Consider the following 20,838-nt stretch of genomic DNA (forward strand, 5'->3'; position numbering starts at 1 on the left):
TTTATCCACGATGGTCGCGATGATGGCATGCAAATTTCGAAATGCCACGGTGAGGTTGAAAACAATCGTGGGTGGTCGAAGTTCAAGGACGGTGTTGGAGAAAAAAGTGCCCTCGACGGCGAAGTGACCACCACAGGGGGCAAAGATGACTGAGAAGAGGACCTCGCCATTGGCGTGCACGGGGATCGACGGTGTTCAACTCGACGTAGCCCGTAGAGGCATGGACGAAGTAACGGGAGCAGGTGGAGGGGTGCGAAAGCTCGGGCAGAGGATCAAGAAAAGACGACGAAGAGGGAGGAAGAGGTGGCGGCGGAACAGAGCGGCGAAGTAGCTGGCCAGAAATAACTAATAAGACATTCACTCTAAGACGGGCGGCCAACCGGCCCGGACGAACGCGGTGCGTCTCGTATAACTTCGTAATCGGGCACCTTATCACCCCCTCATCAATACGATAACACCACACACTGTTCGTACCTGCGCGAAACAACGGTGACGAGAAAAGCGTGGCAACGGAATATCGCTAGACACACGCGTCTGTATACACACAGTGCCGTGGAAACCTAGTCGCGTATCATTATCTCATCTCTTGGTGTCCTAGTTTCTGCGAAGTGCCTGTTACTGATACTGTTGTAGCCTTCTTTACTCCAGACACTGTTGATTAAACGAACGAAGCGTAACCGGGCAACCAACTGATCGTAAAACAAAAAAAAAAAAGAAATAAAGAGAAATATTTGAATGAAATTGGGAAAAGGAGAAGAAAAAAAAGAGAAAGAGAGAGGAGCAAGGGAAAGAGAGAAAGAGACTGGAGAAAGAGAAATCTCAGTCAAGTATATCACGTGTGATATCGTATCGTATTGCATCAAATGCGAATCAAGTGCCGAGAGTGAAGAATTCAATTCTCGTACTCGTGTGCATCGCGACGTTAGTTCCGTCTTCCGGCCAGGATATCCTACACCAGCTGGTGCTTACGCGAGAAACCGACGAATCCGCGATTGGACCCGAGGCTCGGACGCGAGAGAGGATCTCTTTTCGCCGTCGCCATCGGCCGTCTAATTTTAAGTGTTAGATAATGCACACCGGTGCGCACCGGTGCGCTCCGTTACTAAAACGGTACAGCGCCGGCGATGCACACGCTCGCCCAGCGCGCACGCTCGTTCACGCGCTACCATTGGCGTGGAAACGCTTGCCCGCGCGCCTCACGCCTTGCCACGCGAATCGTGCAAACGCGAGGAGAAGAAAGCGCGAGAGAAAGAGAGTGAAAGCGGTGAAAGGTGCACGGTGGTGATGAGTTTACGCGCTGCGAACCTACTCCCTTTAACGAATCCCACAGGAGACGCACGGGATCGGGAAGCCTGGGAAATCTCGGGATTCCGAACGTATCGAAAGACGGGACTTTCTCCTCCGTACCCGAGGGGTTTTCGTAGTATTTCAAGTTTCGACTAAACCGTTTCATAGCGTGTCCTTTGCCCCGGGCTGTTTATTATTTTACAACATCTTTCCTTTCCCTCGTTGTCTCTGGAGACGGCTTATTAACGTTTCCTTTTTCATCTATGTGTATATTCTCCCTGGTGGCAGACACTCGATAGACTCTTTTAGAAATGGATCCTCGGATAGAGAAAACTCGAGACTTTCATCACCGCGAGAAGAACTTCAGTTTTCTCGATCTTTTTACCACCGGATTCGAGACACTGGGACGGTTTTCCCATCACCGCCGTGATCTCTCGTCCACGTCTCTGCCTCTTCGTTTTCTCATCTTTCTGCGCCGTTAAAAAACTCCATACTGCTCGTTTCCACGAGCAAGCTTTCCGCTCAGCGCAGCAGATAACTCTTCCCTTTTTCTGTATCGCTTCTCTCTGACCAACTTAACGACATCTCGATCGACTTAGTTTTCATCCGTGGCCCGATGTGCGCTTAATTGCGATTTATCCTCGTTCTCAGCCGCTTTTCACGTACCACGATCGTTCGCCGGTTTCTTTTTTTTTTCTCGTCTCGTCTCTCTTTTCTTTTTTCCACGAACCCAACCCCTGTTAGACCAACCGTTTCCCTCTTCGTCGTTTTTCTATCCGATTCGCCTTTCTTCTTTTTCCGCTTTTTTAACCCCCCTTTCTATCATTCTCTCGCTCTATCCGGCCGGTTTCCCTTCTCTTCGTTGCTCCGCGTTCGCGCAGCTTCTATTCCTTCTCCGCGTTTCTCACGTCCCGTCCTTCGATCCCACTATCTTCGTCTGTCTCTCCGTGCTCTAATATGGCCGGCCGGTGTCCAATTACTCGCTTCGTTCTCGCTACAGTTTTTCCACGCTCTCCACGACCGCCGTGGCAACGAGGAAAAGATCCTCATCAAGCGTCGCGACACGACCTTCCATTTTCTGCTTTTTCTTCCGTGCCGCGGCCGCTCATTCACCCACCCTAAACCTCCCTTCGTCCATTTTCCTTTTTTCTATTTCTCCGCAAACTCCTTCCACGTCGCTCCTCTTCGTCGTTCCAACGTGTCGCCGTGTCTTTTTCCGAACGGCCGTGCCGAAGATCTCGCGAGACGCAATCGATCCGGCGTGCGATTTAAATTGGGAAACCGTGTCGACGCGTGTCACCTCGTGTTGGCGCTTCGAATAATTAGGAAAGAGAGCGAAAGGGAGGGGGGAGAGAAAGAGAGAAACTACGATTAAAAATATATGTTGGAATGTCGGGTGAGTGTGGTGTAACAGGATCGTCCAGGTTAAGAGAGCGAGGCGCGATTAAAGTTGGAGCATGAAGGGGGATGAGATCATCCCCACGTGACAACTGTTCTTCCCGCTCTTTCGCCAAGGAAATTGCTGATTCCTGGATTACCGGTAATTCATTGGCAAAATGATTTCTGCGCCAGATACTTCCCGCGCCGAATGGAAGGCACTTTTATTTCGTTACGGGAATCATGAATTGCTGGTATTTCTGTGAAATATTTCGAAATATCCGCAGGATACGATGGTTGTGAAAGGCTTTGGTCGAGCCCATTCAGAACCAAACGGACAAAATAGTAAATTTGACGAACGTTACTAAAGTTTATCCAAAAAGCGAAAATTACTGTTTTGACGAGATACAAAAAATCTATGAAACAAATAGGTGCATTGAAAAAGTCCGCTGCACAAATTCGAAACACAGAAAGAAGTTGTATAATTTAAATGGAAAATAGTTAATCATAAAATTCTTAGAACACTTCGTACAATTGTAAACTCTAGCCGGAAGAAGAGATAACAATGAAAGAAATATCGGAGAAATCTTTGAAACTTTATGATTAGACTAAAAAGACGTTACAAATCAGATTGACAAGTCCTTAATGGGTTAACGTGCAATCGCGTCTGACCAGGAATGCGTCTCATCTACTTAAAACTGGTCGCCCGCCTGGCCGCATACTGATACGATCCACTTACTCGAATCATTCTACCTAACGCTTCAACTTATATTTACCTCTCGTTTTACTAGTTTCCGCCGAATCGTCGAAATATTTGTTTATGGTTAAAACACAACATATAGCATGGGTGGGAGGGGCGAGAGAACAAACAGAATAACCACGGTTTCCCGATTGTATCGCGCGTCGAATTGGTGGTTACGTGATCATAGTTCCGTGTTCGCGCGACGACTCGTTTAACAGTGGTGATTTGATTTCTAGCTGTCACAGCGCCGGATATTGGTGAACGACGGGTGTGACCACTTGGGGCCCCCATAGAGAGGGCCCCCAACCGGAAGAAGCCGCCGTAAGGCGGTCACAGTCTACCAGGTAAGCTCTTCTCGTATTTCCCGATCGATTCTCGAAACGCTAACCACACGTTACATGTACGTTATGCTTGTTTTGCAATCCATAACCCGGCAGCCTAGTTTGCCCGAATGATTGTGAATTAAAAATTCAATAAAGCAGGGATTGACGGCTAGAAAAACATTTACCTAACTAAAGTGGAATTTTACCGACATTTTTATTAGAACGGAACGGTGAATTTCAGATTCGCGATACTGTTTGCCGTGAAAATTTCGCTTCGTCCCGATGATCGATGCCATGGAAATTCAGCCAAGATTATTGATGAGCCTTCGTTACAATTCTAATCTCGCGTTAGATCCTTATCAACGGCCGTTTCTCAAAGCAAAAGGAACGTCCGAAAGTTTGCCAGGATAATGGTATAGCAGCTGCTTTCGCCGAGTTATTAAGACGAGGTGGGCGAATAAATGAATCTAGGCCCAATCAATCTTCGTCCGAGAGGCTTATGATTCTTTAAAGTATTACGTTCTCGCCACCGTTTTCGCTTTCCTTCTTCTTGCCTACGATCGAAACGTTTCGATCGAAGAGAAAAGAAAAGAAAGAAAAACAGTAAAACAGACGACGAAATGATACAGACGGTTAATCGTTCACCGGTTGATGCACGCAATTAGACGATTCAATTTTCGCGTGAAAATGAAAAACTGCGCCCGAATAAATACAGAACGATAAATGTGCACGGGCAGAGCTGGCCAGCTGACTGGAAGTGGCGAATGTCGGGTTAAAAAATATTATCGGATAGCCGCAGACACGTCTACAAGCTGTAAAATTGGACTGGTAGAAACGGTGTTTCCCAAACGAATTCAATTATCGCGTGTTCAGGAAATTTGCTTTCTCTCAAACGGGCTGAACGATGAATCGCTTTAGAAGCCGATGTTGGCAATATTTTCCGCGCGTTTAAGCGCCGTTCCTACGCGCTGATATTTCCAATGAAATAACATTCCGATCAAGCATACCCTGTTTGATTAATCAACACGTCGTAGTCTCGTTCTTGCGATTTTGCGAAATCATCGGTTCGGTCATAAGTTTCGAACGTGGATATCGCGATACGTGTAACGCTCTTCGTTTCTTTACCTGAAGCTGCTTCATGAACATGTGAAATGAGACGGACAATTTTTTTTGTTTCCTTGTCGGAATTATCTTAATTATAAGATGTAGAATTTAAGGATTGAAAAATTTCCATATCCCCGGAAACCATGTAAAAATTTGAATCTCCATGTTCGGGATGCTAATTCAAAAGTTTGAAAGTCGGCCATTAAAAAGTTGAATTGAAAAATTTCAGTGCGATCGTTAGAAATTTAAATTTAGTAGCTGGAAGCGGGAATTGCGAAGTTTCAATTTGACCATTGAAAGTTTGGATTCGACTATTGGGGCATTCGGATTCAGTGATTTAAATTTAACCATCGAAGGATTGAATTTAAGCGTTTGAAATGTTTAATTTCGAAATGATTCATAAACTCTGGTTTTACTCGAAAGCTGTTATTGTGTTGCTCGTAGCTGAAGCAGAGTAACAGTTGGACCGGTTTCAAGATGCAACTTTGTAAACTCGAGCGCTTTAATCCGCGTTTGAAGAAGAGAAATGAAACGTTCGATTCGCTGAGCTACATTTGTTTTCCTATTTACCGTGGTAGTTATTCATCCGAAATGAGCGGCTAATTAATCTTCCCTCGCGTTTTAAGCGCCTGCTTTCTTATCCGCCGCTCAGAAACGAAATAACTCTAATTACTTCTTTTCATCGAGGTATCGCGTTCAAATCCCACCGTCGCGTGAAACTGTAATTTCCAGGGAATCGTCGGCGACCCTTCTCTTGTAAAAAAACTTTACCAACGTAGACGAGAGAATCATTTTACAGTAGCGCTCGTCCTCGGTGAATCAACGAGCCGCAGTTTCGAACGACGCTGGAAAAACTTCGGTGATATGAGACGAGGTCTCGCGGCAATTTTTATTCGTCGCCCAGAAAGCAGCACGGCACGTAGAGTGAGCGAAGGAGAAAGAAGTCAAAGGAGAAACGAAAGGGGGAAAAATGGAAAACGAAGCTTTTGAATTTGAAAGTCGCCATTAACGAAACGGCTTCACAAAAAGTGAACGCAGGAAGTTGCGCCTCGAGCGGACCTATCTACACCCAAATTAGCGCAATTAAATGTGCCACGTTTCGTTTTACTAATTAATGTTCGTTTTTCACAAGAACCATGGCCGTTCCGCTAATTCTAGCTCGAATGGAAATTCCAACTTGCGATAACGCGTCCACTTCAGTTCTTTTTCCTTTTTTTATTTTTTTTTTTTCTTTTTCTTCTCGTTCAAATCCTCACGACCAGCAAGAGAACACAAAGAATACGTAGAACGGAGAAAGTAACTGTCGTGTAAAATCGTCTGTCCCAACGAATATTTTATATCAATTAACTAATGAGTCTATTGCAGTGGCTGAACGAGATAACGGGCAAAGAGTATAAATTCACAGTGTTTCAAAGGCAAATGTCAACCGGCCGACAGGGATCTACAATTCGAATTTAAACATTCGTTACACGTGTACATACATTCGTTACCAGTGACCTGGCCGGGCTAGTTTATACCAGAGCTATTCGTTCTTCGATAAGAATAAATTTCGTACCGATAACCGGGCCGATACGTCAAAAGTCACGTATGATCGGTTGCACGCCATTCGCGGAGATAAATTCGCCTTTGAATTATCTTTCGGATTAGATTTCTACGGCGCTACCACGATATTCTCTCTTGGTTCTTTCGAATATCCGCTCTTCCGCTCTTTGTTAACAATGCTAGCCGTTTGTTTCCCTTCTCGTTTGATCATTCCGATCGAAGATTGCATTCGTACGTGAATTATTTTCTACGGTTTCGCGAATCTCTACTATCTGCGAAATTCAATTCCAAGCTTTTATTGCCGGCACTCTAATTTAGGAATTGCACATTGGAGAGCAGTAAGTTTTTATAGCATTAACCTTGCTGAAACTAATATCTCCCCAAGTTATACGATATCTCGTGTAATACTTGGCTTTGGTCGGTTCAGAATTAATGCATCGCACGACTCTTCAATTTTAAACTGGCTAATATTAATTTTACCAATTATATTATAAACGATAACGATTGCTAAATTCTTTATGAATATTGTTACGATCCTCCGAGTCATTTCCGACGTGGTCTTTTGCGATATAGCACGAAGAAGGCCAGGACACTGCTGTAAACATAACATCTAAAATGTCAGCATATCTCACGCGATTATTATTAACGTTATGGCGACCCGCGATCCGCTACGCTTCCAGTGTTGGCTATTAATACACAACATACATGCTCCATTTATCTGCTTGTACATTTCTCTAATCATTTACTCCTTTGACCTTTATACTTCTTCAGAGAAAAACATAATTTGGAAAAACCGTATTTCTGTTAATTGTGAACATGAAACTGACGTTCGAAACCAGCCAGTCGTCCTATTGTTAACATATATTTCTTACAAAAATTGGAAATATCTGGTACCAGATATGCAAGAAATTTTAACGACGAAGAAAACAATTATTTGCTAAATTGTTCTAAATTCATCGTCATTTTCCTACGTTATCGAAAGGTTAATAAACCATACTACGTTAAAATTCATCGTCCGAACGATATCCACCGAACGATACATCACGTTTCCCTGGTTCCCTAAAAATCTCTATCCAACAGGGAAACATTAGATTGATCCACGACACGATCTAGCAGGAGTCGTTGTCAGAAGAAAAATAGATTCCTTGTATTCAGCGTTTACGGTGGACATGTGTGACGTATTCGTACAAATGGAAATCCATTTTTCATCAAGGAAAAACACTCCGGTTTCCCGTCGATGAATCTTCGACGACTTGCTTTCCTATCCCAACACGACCGTAATATTTTCGGAAGGCCCTAAACCGCATGAAAAATTCGTTTCTCGTTCAATTTCCTTCTTCCCCAAGGAAATCTACCTGTCATGAACAGCATCGTTACTTTAACATACTCGCTGATTACTTTGGGATAATTATAATTTAATTAGCTTTGCTTAAATAACGGCGTGTTTTCGTAAACCCTCTTATAGCAGCGAAACGAGCGCCGACAGAAATATTTAATTTCGAGCGTCCTTTCGATTTTCATTAGCAGAGCGGAGGAGCCTTCTCCACTTGAAGAACTAAACCTTGCCAGAGGAAGCTGCAGTGTCTCATTTAAATTGTTAAAGAATCTCCCCCGAAGAATTTAATAATTACGAGATCTTCGTCGATAAATGAAGTCCTCTCGCGTACTTGCTCCTTCAATTCGATGATAATCTTTGATAGATAGTCTCTTCTGGCAAAATCTATTCCGGTTTCATATCGGCTTCCAGTATCTCGTCTCGGCTGTTCTTTTCGGAGACGATCTCGATTATCATCGATCTTATCCGATATTCTCGGCTTTAGACATTGCTTTTTCTAAAACTATATAAATATGATTTGTATTCCCAAGCTGTATAACGCTTTATATTTCATACTGTACAGGTTTCGTATCTCGATAAAACAGCACGCAAATTATTTTACGTTTCTCAATAACACAGTCGGTTTTTATCCTCTTGTTATTTCCCTGTAAATCTGTCGTTTCAGCGGCATATCTGCCTAGCGATATAAAATATTAAATGAAATGGAATTTGTTGAGGCTGATAAATTTGTTATCGAATAAACGTAACGGATAGATGTCCCGATACTTATGACTGGCTATATAGATACGTTATTTTTGGCCGATCAAACGGATAGTAGAATGGAAGAATCGAGAGAAGGAACAGCGTCATAAATCTAGAGGAAAATCGCAGATATACCGATCGGCAGTAGCACGCGTCCGAACAAAAGTCAGACACGTACGCTGAGTGGACTTTCAAATTTCTTCGTTTCCTACGTTTCTTGAAATAACCGCCCTTTATCATGGAAATCTGAGTACTTACGTCGCTACTACGATTCCATAAACGTCGTGGTTTCTTTGAAAGGTAGGGCGCGCTACCCTTAGGAGGGATACGTTGCATCGAAATCGAGATCGAAGAATGGAACGCTAAGCCAATGATACCTTGGGTTATCGTTGACCTATGGGTTACGCCATGATAACTTGTAGCGTTAATCCGATACAAGAATTATTTCAAAAAGGACGATCAAAATATTTCGTTGCCTGATGTATTCGTTCGTCTTTCGGTGTGCTATTTTGTAAAATATTGTACTATAGAAATATTAATTTTGTCAAATGCGATATATAAACATTTATATAACGGCGATCAGCGATTCTCAATCTTTCCCCAAATGCGGCCAAAATTAAAATAGAAATATTTTAATACGACTAAGGAAGATACCTGGAATGAAAGAGCAAGAGCTTTTCTCCATATGCGAGGGATAATGGAACAAACGAATGCACACGTCGTTGTTTAAATAGCTCTTAAATGGAAGTAACGATGTTTTAAAGAAATGCGAGAAAATTTGTTACACGACCCGATAGAAAATTTGTCGAGAATCGTCTCCCGATTTCAGCGATAAATTATCTTCCGTAACTAAAAAATTCTCTAACGTTAGAAAGGTCAAAAAGTCGTGTCACCTTCGCCAGAATAGAACATAATGACAATTTTTTGTCATAATCACGGTTTATAGGAGAGATCTCCTATAAAGGAGAGATCGAATTAAAAAATTTTAATAAAACGCCACGCGTTGATCATCGGTTTTCGTTATCGCAGGCAAATAATGGCCTTTTTTAATATTCGTTTAACAAAACATCGCGTTCGTTCGGTATTCACTTTTCGCTCGAGTCATTAAATACGATTTTAACGCAGCTCGACCGGACCGGCTAAAACCATCACCAGCCATTCGTACTGTTTAATTTGACATCATGTAGCTTTACATCGATTTCATCGGCTGTGCGGCTTGTTTGGCCCGTTTCATCTCTAAGTTGGCTGGCATAAACTGTTTACAACCGCGGTTAATTAGCTTTATCACCGACCGTCCCACAGCGAACGTATCTTTTTCCATATACAATTTTCCATGTTTAAATTGCTCGTTTAACGTGCATCTCATTTCCACCATCGATACGCCCCTTTGTCTTTTTTTTTTTTTTTTAATATATACGTATACATATATACATTTAATCAATCGATCTCATATTCGTCGTTCGTATTGTTTAATCAACTCGGCACACTTGGTTCTCTAACGGGAATGAAAATGAATTATTTCGATCGAAGGAATAATTAAACGTAACCAATCATATAGCAAAGTTTCGATCAATATGAATAAATATAAATTGGCGGGATACTGAGCTAAAGAGAACACTACGCAGTACACAAGAGCAGTGGGTACATCGAAGAAAGAAGAAGATAAAGAACGCAAACAGAATCACGACAGAAGCCAAATATCCACTTCTAATAATACCGGGTGATTATCTCGATTTTTTGCAACGTCACCAAAGCCACGAGTGAGAAGTTGCTCTTCTTTCTTCTGTGACATTTATTACGTGACTAGCTGCACTTTGTACCTCGTTAGTCCACGATGCACCCTTTCACAGGCGCCCAACCCCCTGCCGTTTGCGGTGCTCTCACGCGTGCAGTGCCGCCGGAGAGCGGGAAAAAAAGAAAGGGAAGGAAGAAGACAGAAGAGAAGAAGGAACAAGAAGCAAAGCGTTAAAAGAGCACTAAAGGAGTGAATACTGCGAGAGCTTATCCACTCGACCCTTGTCGGTGAAGTGATCCAATTTTGGGCGGGCTGGCCGATTTAAGCTAGTCCTGTGTGCACCGTTGGACACGGATTTAGTCTGAAGAACATTTTGCCACCAATTGGCTTTGTGTACGCCGATGGAAACACGCTCGGATAAACTGAATAAACGCGAACGTTTAGACTTCTTTCAAAATTTGAATGTGACACCGTTGGAAGAATCGAACTATAGTCGGTCGGAGGTTCGAAGATCAGGAGTTTAAAGTGGGAATTCGATTCGTTTAGATTTAGCGTCAAGAATATGACGCGCCAACCGACTTTCATATACACCGATGAAAAGCGCCTTTAAATTTGGAAATTTGTACGTGACACCGTCAGAAATTGAAATTTAACCGCACGAGAATTTGAATCGAAACGTCGAAGATTTGAAAATTCGAGACTAAATCGTCGGAAGTTTTGCTGAAAACTTTTGGAAGCGATTCAAGACGGGACGTTTCAAAACTCTGCGAAAGTTTCGTGCATGCAAATACCCGCATATCGGAAGTACAGAGTCCACAGAACGTAGAATAAGTCTCGTCTGCGCCAATCACAACGGCGAAACTGTACAAAACCGACCACCATAAATTTCATTAGCAGACAGGGCCGAATGCAAACGACCGTGGCGTTCGTAAATTCAACGATTATCCGCTGTTACAATTCAACCGTTCCAGGGATTCGATGGCGGACAAGCGACATGGCACATCTATAACGAACTGCCCGAGGCTAAGTTCACGTTACAACGCGATACAAGTAATGATAGGGTCACGATCGTTAGCGAGACCCGCTTATATAGATCGAGTCGCAATTTTTTCTTTCTTTTCTTTTTTTTTTCGCCTGAGTTACTCGGCTCACCCTCCTTCGTTCTCCTTATACAGCCACGGTAAATCGCTGATAAAAACCTACGAAAAACCAACCAGACTGGCGTGAAAAAAAATTCGAGGATATCATTTTTTTCTGGCGATATCTAATATTAGATCATTCCATAAGAAAATTACATGGAAGAAATATGATAGTCTATTCTTGTTAATTTTCACAATTTTATACCACTTGGAAAGAAAGTATGCTAATGGGTGTTATGTTGGTTTAATTTAGCCAATATCTTATCTTACTAACTACCATCTAATTAATAATTCTTAACTTAGTAACTGATATCAGCCTAAACGATTAATGGTATTAATATTATTTGTATGGCTTGATGCGAGAAGCGTTAAACGTAATATCGAGTTTCTAGACGATTGTATATTCTATATCAAAAAAGAATAATTTTAAATTGTATTTAGAAATGATTATAATGACATTTCTATACGCCAATGTCCAAATTTTTCATGAAATACTAACTGATATTTCGTGAATATCTAACAGATAAAAAATATCCACGACAGGATAAAAAACAGATATAGCATAATCTTTAATTCTATCTTTATTGAATTGAAAAAGAAACTTGAAACAGCACAAACTCGTACTCCAGAAATTATTTGAACATTTAAACATATCTCTTCAAATCCTAACATCTCGACTTTATAAACATTGGCATTGGCCAAAGATAGATTTTACTGTCGAATTAATCGATACATTGAATTTTCAAATTGCTCTCCTATAAAATAGTGTCGCAATGAAAAAAAGAGGAGAAAAATGGAACCTCTTGAATTCATTATTATTGATCGCTTCTATATCTGATAAAAGTTTTAAAAGTTCAACGTAAGGACACCACGTTACCTATGACAACCTGCTACTTCCATGCCGAATTAATGAGGAAAGATTAAACAGAAATTAAGGAGATAAAGATTGGTTTGATTTATGGCCCGCTCGATTCTTTACTATTCTCTTTCAGAAAGCTCGCCCTCCTTTGTTCTGCTTTTCGTACAGATCATAGAGAGAATATTCAGCGAGCTAGTCTCGTATCGCTGTAGACGCGTATCGTTCATTCCATTATTCTGCTAAAACCACGGCAAATCGCCAATTAGCGTAAGGGTTAATTGGTCAATTGGGACAATGGATTAATTGATCAAACACGTAGCGCGAAACTGGGAAGCGTATGGGGACACAGTCGGTAGAATCACGACTTTGGAAGGAACATCACCGCCGAAATTACGTGCCATGTTCTGGCTTTTATCGTTTAAATCGTTTTAAATCTTTTAACCTGGCAAGCAATCGGGACAGTAAAGTCCATAGAAACTAGAAAGCTAGAAGAATAACGCGGCCAATTACACGGTTTTCCATTCTATTCGAACCATTCTTCTCTCGTGGGTTCATTTTCGCCGTGTAACTCTCGTGCTACCGGTTCTTTCTATCTGGCTCCTAGTAAAAGCTAAGCGAAACTATCGACGCTTTAAGTAAAGGCAATTCCTAAAACGAAACTTATTCATAGAAGACGACGCGTATCGAGACTCCGTCGGAACTATGTTCGAAATTTTACGATAGCGAAATACGAAAGCTGGCGCGAGGAAGCATCCCTCTCTTTGCCTTTTCGAGTGCAAGATCGATATCCCAGCACTGCGTTAAGGAGAGAAGGAATTACGGTATTAAACGTGACACGCTGCGCAAAGCCGTGACGTAAAATGTGGTATAATCATCCCGTCAAGGTGATGCGGCCCCCGTCAACGTCTCTATCTATTCTCACACGAACTGGCAACGAGAGCTTATTCCTGCCCGTTCGTCTCTTATTTTCCACGAGAATGGCAAAGAAACCATTCACGCCAGACGAAGATCCGGTCTCACCCATTCCTGACGCATCGCTGTTTTATTCATTCCCCGTTATTCTTTGAATCTCGTGCCACATCCCCTCGGTCGCTGCGAGAATTTTCATTAAAATGCTCCGGAATAATAGATCGCCGTTTCGTACCAACTCAAACGCTTCGCTTATCGCCACTCTTCCCTGCAATCGGCGACTACCCGCTGTTATTTCTACGGGCCACTCTTTCCTCGGATTTACCCTTTGAACGTGGCGTGCGCCAAAGGCGCCAAATTCGCCGTTAACGTGCCGACGAAATTCTATTCGGCTGCTGCTTTATCCACCTGTGTTCAACAGCTCGTCGAAACTTTTCGTGAAATTAATCGCGGACAAAGCTCTGTCTTGTCGTAAAATCCTGCGAAACCCATCCGGCTGCGAGCTGTAAACGGCATCTCGTTTCACGATCACGGTATATATCGGCAATTTCTGCGGGCTTTCGAGGCACGCATTATTACCCCGCGTTAGGTGGATCCCTTCACGTCGCGTCGCGTCGACGGAGAGAAGGCAAGGAAGCACGTTCTCAAGTAATATATCGCTCGACTACAAATGTATATTAATGCGCCGGCATAACATTTGAATAGAAGAACGTGCGAGATATAAATTAAAATAAATAGTGCGTGAACAACTAGCGGAGGAAACGCGCTAAATTATTCAATCCGTATTCCGCCACGAGCTAACGACTTTTTCAACGCGACGTTTCCGTGAAAAATAACGACGAAGAAAAACCAGATATTCATCCTGCACGATAGCTTCATAACGCATTCGGATGATATTCGACGTCCGGTATAAAGATAAAAAGAGAAGGTTGATTAATTGGAGTCTGTTGCAACGAGCAGCGAACGAGAAACAGCCTGCTCGTCTGAATCATCTTATGGAAACGATAATATCAAACAACCCTGTTACGTAGCTTGCTTATGCGTTATGCAAATCTGTCGAGAATAGTCTGAACGGTGGTTCTTGCATAAGCAATTACGAAAATCATGCGGCTATGCAACCTTGCCACGGAGGGGATAGCAAAGAGATAAGTTGGCGAAGGGACTCGAAGAATGCATCCACTCGATATCGCCCTAACAAACGTTCGTAGCAAAGCTGGCAACCGGTATTGCTACTGACATCAAAGGGTTGCACAAAGCGGCGAAACACGGGAACGTTATGATCGAAGAAATTGCTGCTCGCTCTTTAATCGTGTCTCGATCGAGAATTCTCGATCGAATCCTCAGTCGTATCGTAGATTGAAGAACCGTTGATTTATCTCAGGGTGAAGAAAGGGCTAGCAAAGCGAATCGATGAAAACAAAAGGGTCAACGGCGTAGCATAGAAAACGGTGGCAAGCAACGTCTTTGTCGTTGGTTATTGTCCCCACTGGCAGCCGCCTTCTGTTCTTTTCTCATCGTCGTCGGTAAAGAAAAGAAAAAAATTTCATTTTATTCGAGATCACCTCTAGCCTCGAGGTGGTCTCACGAATGAGGTGGCACCGTCCAATTAAGTTCAAACCCTGTTCCGCAATTTCGTTGGAATAAAACGCGGGAACTTCTTACGATATTGTATTCCTGATCTACGCCGCCGCGTTAATTAAGATTAACAATGCGAAGCACGATGATTATCTCTTTGTTGACTCGGCATAGTTCTGATTCTGGCAGTGCTGTATTGTCGACCACCAACCTACGACCCACTTCTACCCGGCTCTGAATAAAGACCGGCAGTATAATGGCATCGAATTAATTGAAAAACTCCGTGGTAATGTGCGCCCCAGTCAAATATAAATCGACGATCAGAGCGTATCTCGGCTGGAAACGTTTAACGCCCGACGGAACTTGCAACGGACACCGAAACTCGACAGACGGTGACTAAAAAATTAAGATCAACCGGTACAATCGACGTTTCCAGCTTTACCCATCCTTAACCTCTGATTTCCTTTCGATCCTCTCGGTGAAATATTTACAAAGCGCGTAATTAAGGGACCAACGATGGAAGAGAAATATTAGAATTGCAAAGAAGGAGAGCGGAGCCTGGAGAAACTCGAGCGTCTCTGTGCCACCGCGTTTCCGCCCGATTATGAGGAAGAACGGTTCGATTAATCGGCTGCGTTCAGCAGCCCGGTCGTCGTGGCTTTTTCTAAGAAATTAATTAACTATCCGTCGTATAATTCAATTAAAAAGCCATTTAAAAGTTCTGCGAGAAAGACATGGATTGCAAGTTGAAAAAAATTTTTAATCGACTTCTCGACAGTCCGCGACGTTAATTAAATCTCGTGCTCGCGGTATTCCTGCAGAAGTTACAAGTATTTGGATACTTGGTATCAAACTTGCGATCAAATGGTCTGCCAAATTTAAACCGAAGCGAATAAACACGCTTCAAGTCACTTAACTCGAATCTCTCTACAGAAGATCAACTTTCGTCCAACTTTAATCGTTAATCTTTCGTTTATAGCAACAAATATTAACTACCTGTTTCATGAATATCCACTATCTGCATGCGATTGTCTGAAATAATATCACGTGCCAAAATTAGATCCAAGAGTTTCCTTCGAAGTATATCTTTTAGATATCTGCAATACTTTACAAACGTCCGAATACTTCAAGATGTTATACATCGTGTAACCAACGATAAATCAACGTTGCTGGCAGTCTTTCGCCTTCTCGATATCGACTCGTCGATCGATATATAGGTTCTTAAGGAGAGCGTAGTTTTATGGAGTTTTATCACCAAGCTGTTTAACGTTGTTTCGTGGACCAGTCTTACACGGCTGCCAAGTACAAAGGGTGTCTTATAGATTATACAGCTGGCAGGAGAGTCTATATAGAGTGCATATTACTTCGGAATATCGTTCCGCAACTTTCATCCCCCATTGTCTGAGATTTCAAGTTCGAACTCGTGATCATTTTCACGGAAATTATACGCGGAAGTTATAAGATCCCATTGTTGGAAACTCATCGACATCGGGCGCGTCGAACAACGTCAATATTGGAACGTCTTCTCGTAATTAAACATTGGACGATGGTACGAATTCTATTCAGCGAATATGCAGGAAAAATGGAGGAACGAGAAGAAGGTGGAAGAGAACCGTTCTATCGCCTAACGAACTCCTATCGATTTAACATTCGTTCGAACGTCGATCGTAACTTACTGACTGTCCAGCTACCTGATAAATTATCCAATTTTTTCGTTATTATACGGAGTCACGCGAACAAAGTCGCACCGTTGCTATTTTTTCGTATAATAATATTGGTAGAAGTTATGGTTCTTCAAAGTCGTTGAAACGTATCGCGACAGAGAATAACGTTAAAAGCCGATTAATTACGAAATTAAAAAAGCGTTATTTTTTAGCAGGAAAATACGCGTCTAAATCTACCTTCTCAAAGTCTTGACTTGCCTCGCTATGATTTTCAACCCGTCATATTTCAAAATCATTGATATCCGTAAGGTGTGCCCTGTTCTACGCCATCGTATCAATCCTTTCTCCAGCGATAAGAAATAGACAGACAATAAGAACAAAGAATACAGAATTCTCGGCTTCGAGGAACGCATAAATTGTTCGATTTAAAGGTCGCTTCGCCAGGGAAACTTAGATAAATCAGACTGGTTGAATCGGATGATGAAATATTACGGAAATCCAGACGCGAATTCTAATTATTCGAATTACGAGCTACCTCCTAACGAAGTCCGCCCACAGTCGGGCCCGTTGTGAAATTATCTTCGTCCAAGCGCAAACAAGCTGTATCGTCCGATAGAACCGAACGACTTTTGCTTCTATTTGCTGGCTCTGGAGAAAGAGACGAACAAACATCGTTGAACCGTTGCCAACGGAAGAACGTAGCTGTAACGCGATAAACAATGCGGCCAAAGAAGCCTTAAATCTCCTCCGTTTTGTTATTGCGACACGATCTTCGCGGTCAGAAGCGGTGCTCGCAAATCTACATCCCACGTGCACACCGCTGCGTCGTTCTAAACGCGATAGTGGTTTTTTACACGAACGTGGTTGCGGTGCCGACGATGTGCAACACGCGTGTAAGCACGATTTTCGCGGACTCGCCAAAGAATAGAGGAAAATGGGTAGGAAAAGGTGGAAAGGGGGGACAGAGGGTAGGCGAAGGGATGCAAAAAGAAACGGCGTTAGAATTTTTATATTAACGCCGTGATTTTTGCCACGCTGACGCGCAAAACGCTATGACGTGCTTTAAAATATTGCTCGACCTCTGTTATCAACCAGTCACGTAAAAAAGAAAAAAAAAGGGGGAAAATATATATATAACGGAGAAAGAAACGACGTGGAAAAAACGAGAGCTAGTGACTCTTATTGTAGCAACATCGAGGCCACACATTGCCACGGGATGAAGCTGAAAAAATTGCCCGACCGACACGTAAATCAACGCCGCTGCTGCTTTTCGACCATTGTTTCGCCGCGGACGCTTTTGTCAAATTTCAGTTTTTTATCGCGCGAATAACTTCGCGAGAATGTTGGAAATATTTCGAAATTATTCATACTATAGGCGACGGCTGGTATAATAAATAATAGACAGGGCAAAATATTCTATAAGGGTCGTATATTCCGCGCGAGATTAAGCCAGAGATTTTTAGATCCACTGTCTTCACATGATAGCGAGTAAACACTGAATTAAGTTACGCTCCGTTGATCTTGTTACTCGATCCTCCGACGGTTTTCTTCGTGGGTATCGCTCTCGCCCCGTTCTTTCTCAATAATTTCATTAGAAAACACGCTGTGCTTGCACACGTCACAACCGCTAAATCACCTTCCTGGACGACAACGGGAGCAAAAGCAGCATCCGGAACAAGCATCCTTCTTCATAAACTACTCGACATATCCCTTGACAAGCGTCGTTAGGCTATAATAACAAAGCAACGAAAGCATAACACAGAGCTCATCCTAATAAGGTAGATATTTAGACAAATATCCGATCAAGTGGAAGAGAAATTTGTGAAAGAAGACCGTGCGAAATCGTACGAAAATTGTTCGAAAATACGATATCCACGTTTCGATTTTTCATTACCAGAATTTTTCACCAAATTGAATGACCGAGCGAAAGAAAGGGAAATCATCTGAGGATAATTTGAGAATAAGTCGTTCACGTTTCATATCTAGAATTCCTGGTCGATTCGTGCGAAAGGAAATTACCTGAAATTGTTTGAAAATTTGTGAAGTAAAGTTGTGAAGTAAACCGACTAAATTTAGACTCTTCATATCCAGAATTCTTCGTGGATTCGCGTGAAAGGAAATTATTTGAAATTGTTCGAAAACTGTTACGAAGTAAACCGATTAAATTACGACTCGCTATTTCTAGAATTTTCCACCAAATCGGCTGACTCCTATAATGCAACAGTGGCAGAAATGAGAACGATAAGAGCGCGTTCTCGTTGGGACAGCGCGATGTTCTCAAATAATACGTTTCTCTGTACGATTGTTGCACAATGATAATGCGGCGCGCCGTGGGCAATTCGCCGTGGACGGATAGCGTCCAGTTTTCCCAAAGGTAAAAGGACTTCCTGCTGTTGAATGTCACGGAAAAGCTTTCTGATTCGTCGCAAAGCTGAATGGATTCGCGTGACTAAAGAAAAACAAACATTACCTAACTGGTGTTTATCTTGCCTCGGCAAAGAGACCACGCATTTATCCGTTTTCTAAACTGGCTTTTTTTATCGATCAACCGTCATGGTAAAATTTCAATGTGGCATTTGACTGAAAAAATATTTTCTCCAGAGGAGAATTGGAAATCTATGAGGCGTGCCTCCGAGATACATGTATAGACTTTTGCCCTTAGGGTGAAAAAGGTAAACGTCATTATTTGAACGAAATATCTCATAAAAGGTAGCAATTGTGGAAACGAAATGGCTCGGGCGAAACTTTACAACGCAATTACGAGGCTCGGCTGTGCCATGCGAATATGAACACGCAGTTCGTGACTATCGCTCTGCCGTGTCCTCGAGCATGGTTGTTCGCAATTTTAGACACTCGGGACGTGCCTCACCGCGCTAATTCTGTGGCCGTAAAAGAAGTTGCACCGTACTTTTTAGCACGTTATCCCTCGTAACGGTATAACTTTAACAGCAGATTAGGCGAACAAAGTGAAGGAGAACGGAATCACGAAACGACTGTTTAAGACGACGTATGAAATTAGAAGAGGCTACTCGAAAGGAATAAAACGTGAGCTGGCAGAACTCTAATCCTCCGAGCGAAAGCTTCGAGTTACGGTCGACCTATCGTCCAGCATTGAAAATTCTGACGCAACTGGTACATCGAAGCAGATGGGAAGAAGCTAGAATTTCATGGAATTTAACGAAATTCGCGTACTATGATCAACTATCGATCGACCTAGGATATATTAATCAGCTGCGCTCTTTGATTTTTCACGATCCAATCGCACGCGTCCGATTCAATTTTATGCACAGAGATCATGCCAAGCATCTTTCTTTGTTGAAACGACACTGAGATTTAGACAACGAAAAAATTGAATCTTATAAACTAAACAGACATTCGACAATCTACTGTATGTAAAAACGAAATATTTAACGTTACCAAATTTTCCCTTAACGTGAAACAATATTTTTTCTTGGTGTTTCACAAATTCAGCCGATAATTGATGAAAGTCACGCGCGTAGCAAACCGTTCGTCACGTGTCAGCGCGTTATCGACAGAATCATGTAGGGAAGAAAGAGAGACAAAACGAGGATCAGGAAAGTTTAGGGTGACTACGACCGAACAGCGACCGAAACGACAAAGGGTGGGGGAGAAAAAAGTAGCGGGAAAACTAAGGAGAGCCGCGAAAATACACTGGGGAAAATATGAACAAAAAGGAGAAGTGAGGGCTAAAGCTAGTGGCGAAAGTACTTTCAGTCGGTCGACTGACAGTGGAAAAATTCATATAGATTTATCCTGGCTGGGGACTACATTGGGGTCGGGCATTTGTCAATTAGAAAAGCTAGAAAGGGTAACAAAATACGAGACGTGCAGAGAATTTTTTTTTTTTCCTCGGCCAAGGGAAATCGATAGAGAGAAGCTGGTTAAAACAGACGGTGGGCGAACAATGGTTCGTCGATGCTGATAAATAGACATAGTTTTGTTACGTTAAATAGACCGGCTGAAACGGGTGGTACGGCCACTGTTTCGATTCCTCGGTGTTTCAATGGCTTTCCACTGCCGGCGTTTCGCACGCTGCGACGAATATTTAACAATCGATAATGGATGTGTGTTATCACGACGACGAAAACGGCCGCTGTCTGACTGTATTTGATTCGGCCTCGTTTTGCTGAATTTGCCTGATAATTATATCTTGGCATCGTACGAGGATGGTAACAACACGCGACTACGCATAATGAGAAAGAAACGCAGTATCGACGGCAATTTATCGACGAGTTCGGTTGAGGGAACGTGTTTGGTACAAACTGAAGCAAACAACCGGCAACACGAATCGACGTTTCTTTCTTTCTTCTCTTTTTTTTTTTTTTTTTTTTTTTGAGTCCGACAGGAAATACGTTACACAGGGATAACACCCGCCAGTCGGATTTATAAACGTATCGTGATGCGATTAAATATAACCGTGACACCGATAAAAGGATACAATGAATTTAATACCGCGATAACCTTTTTATGCTCGATAATACATC

General features: G+C 42.4%; 1 protein-coding gene across 9 annotated transcripts in view; it reads left to right on the top strand.

The window, feature by feature from the left end:
- Positions 1 to 246: 246 nt before the first annotated feature.
- The window catches only part of LOC126922516 (RING finger protein nhl-1), a 56,659-nt gene continuing 36,067 nt past the window's right edge, over positions 247 to 20,838 (top strand). For 2 of the 9 annotated variants that reach the window (XM_050735136.1, XM_050735137.1), the window contains exons 1-2: positions 247 to 397; positions 3,643 to 3,750. The gene's annotated coding sequence lies outside the window, so the exon portion shown is untranslated. Of the gene's footprint in view, positions 398 to 475; positions 828 to 1,155; positions 1,272 to 3,642; positions 3,751 to 20,838 lie in introns of those variants that run through there. The other 7 variants (XM_050735131.1, XM_050735141.1, XM_050735138.1 and 4 more) reach the window with 7 other exon arrangements.

This window comes from Bombus affinis, chromosome 12 (assembly GCF_024516045.1).
Source record: "Bombus affinis isolate iyBomAffi1 chromosome 12, iyBomAffi1.2, whole genome shotgun sequence".
Lineage (NCBI taxonomy): Eukaryota > Metazoa > Arthropoda > Insecta > Hymenoptera > Apidae > Bombus > Bombus affinis.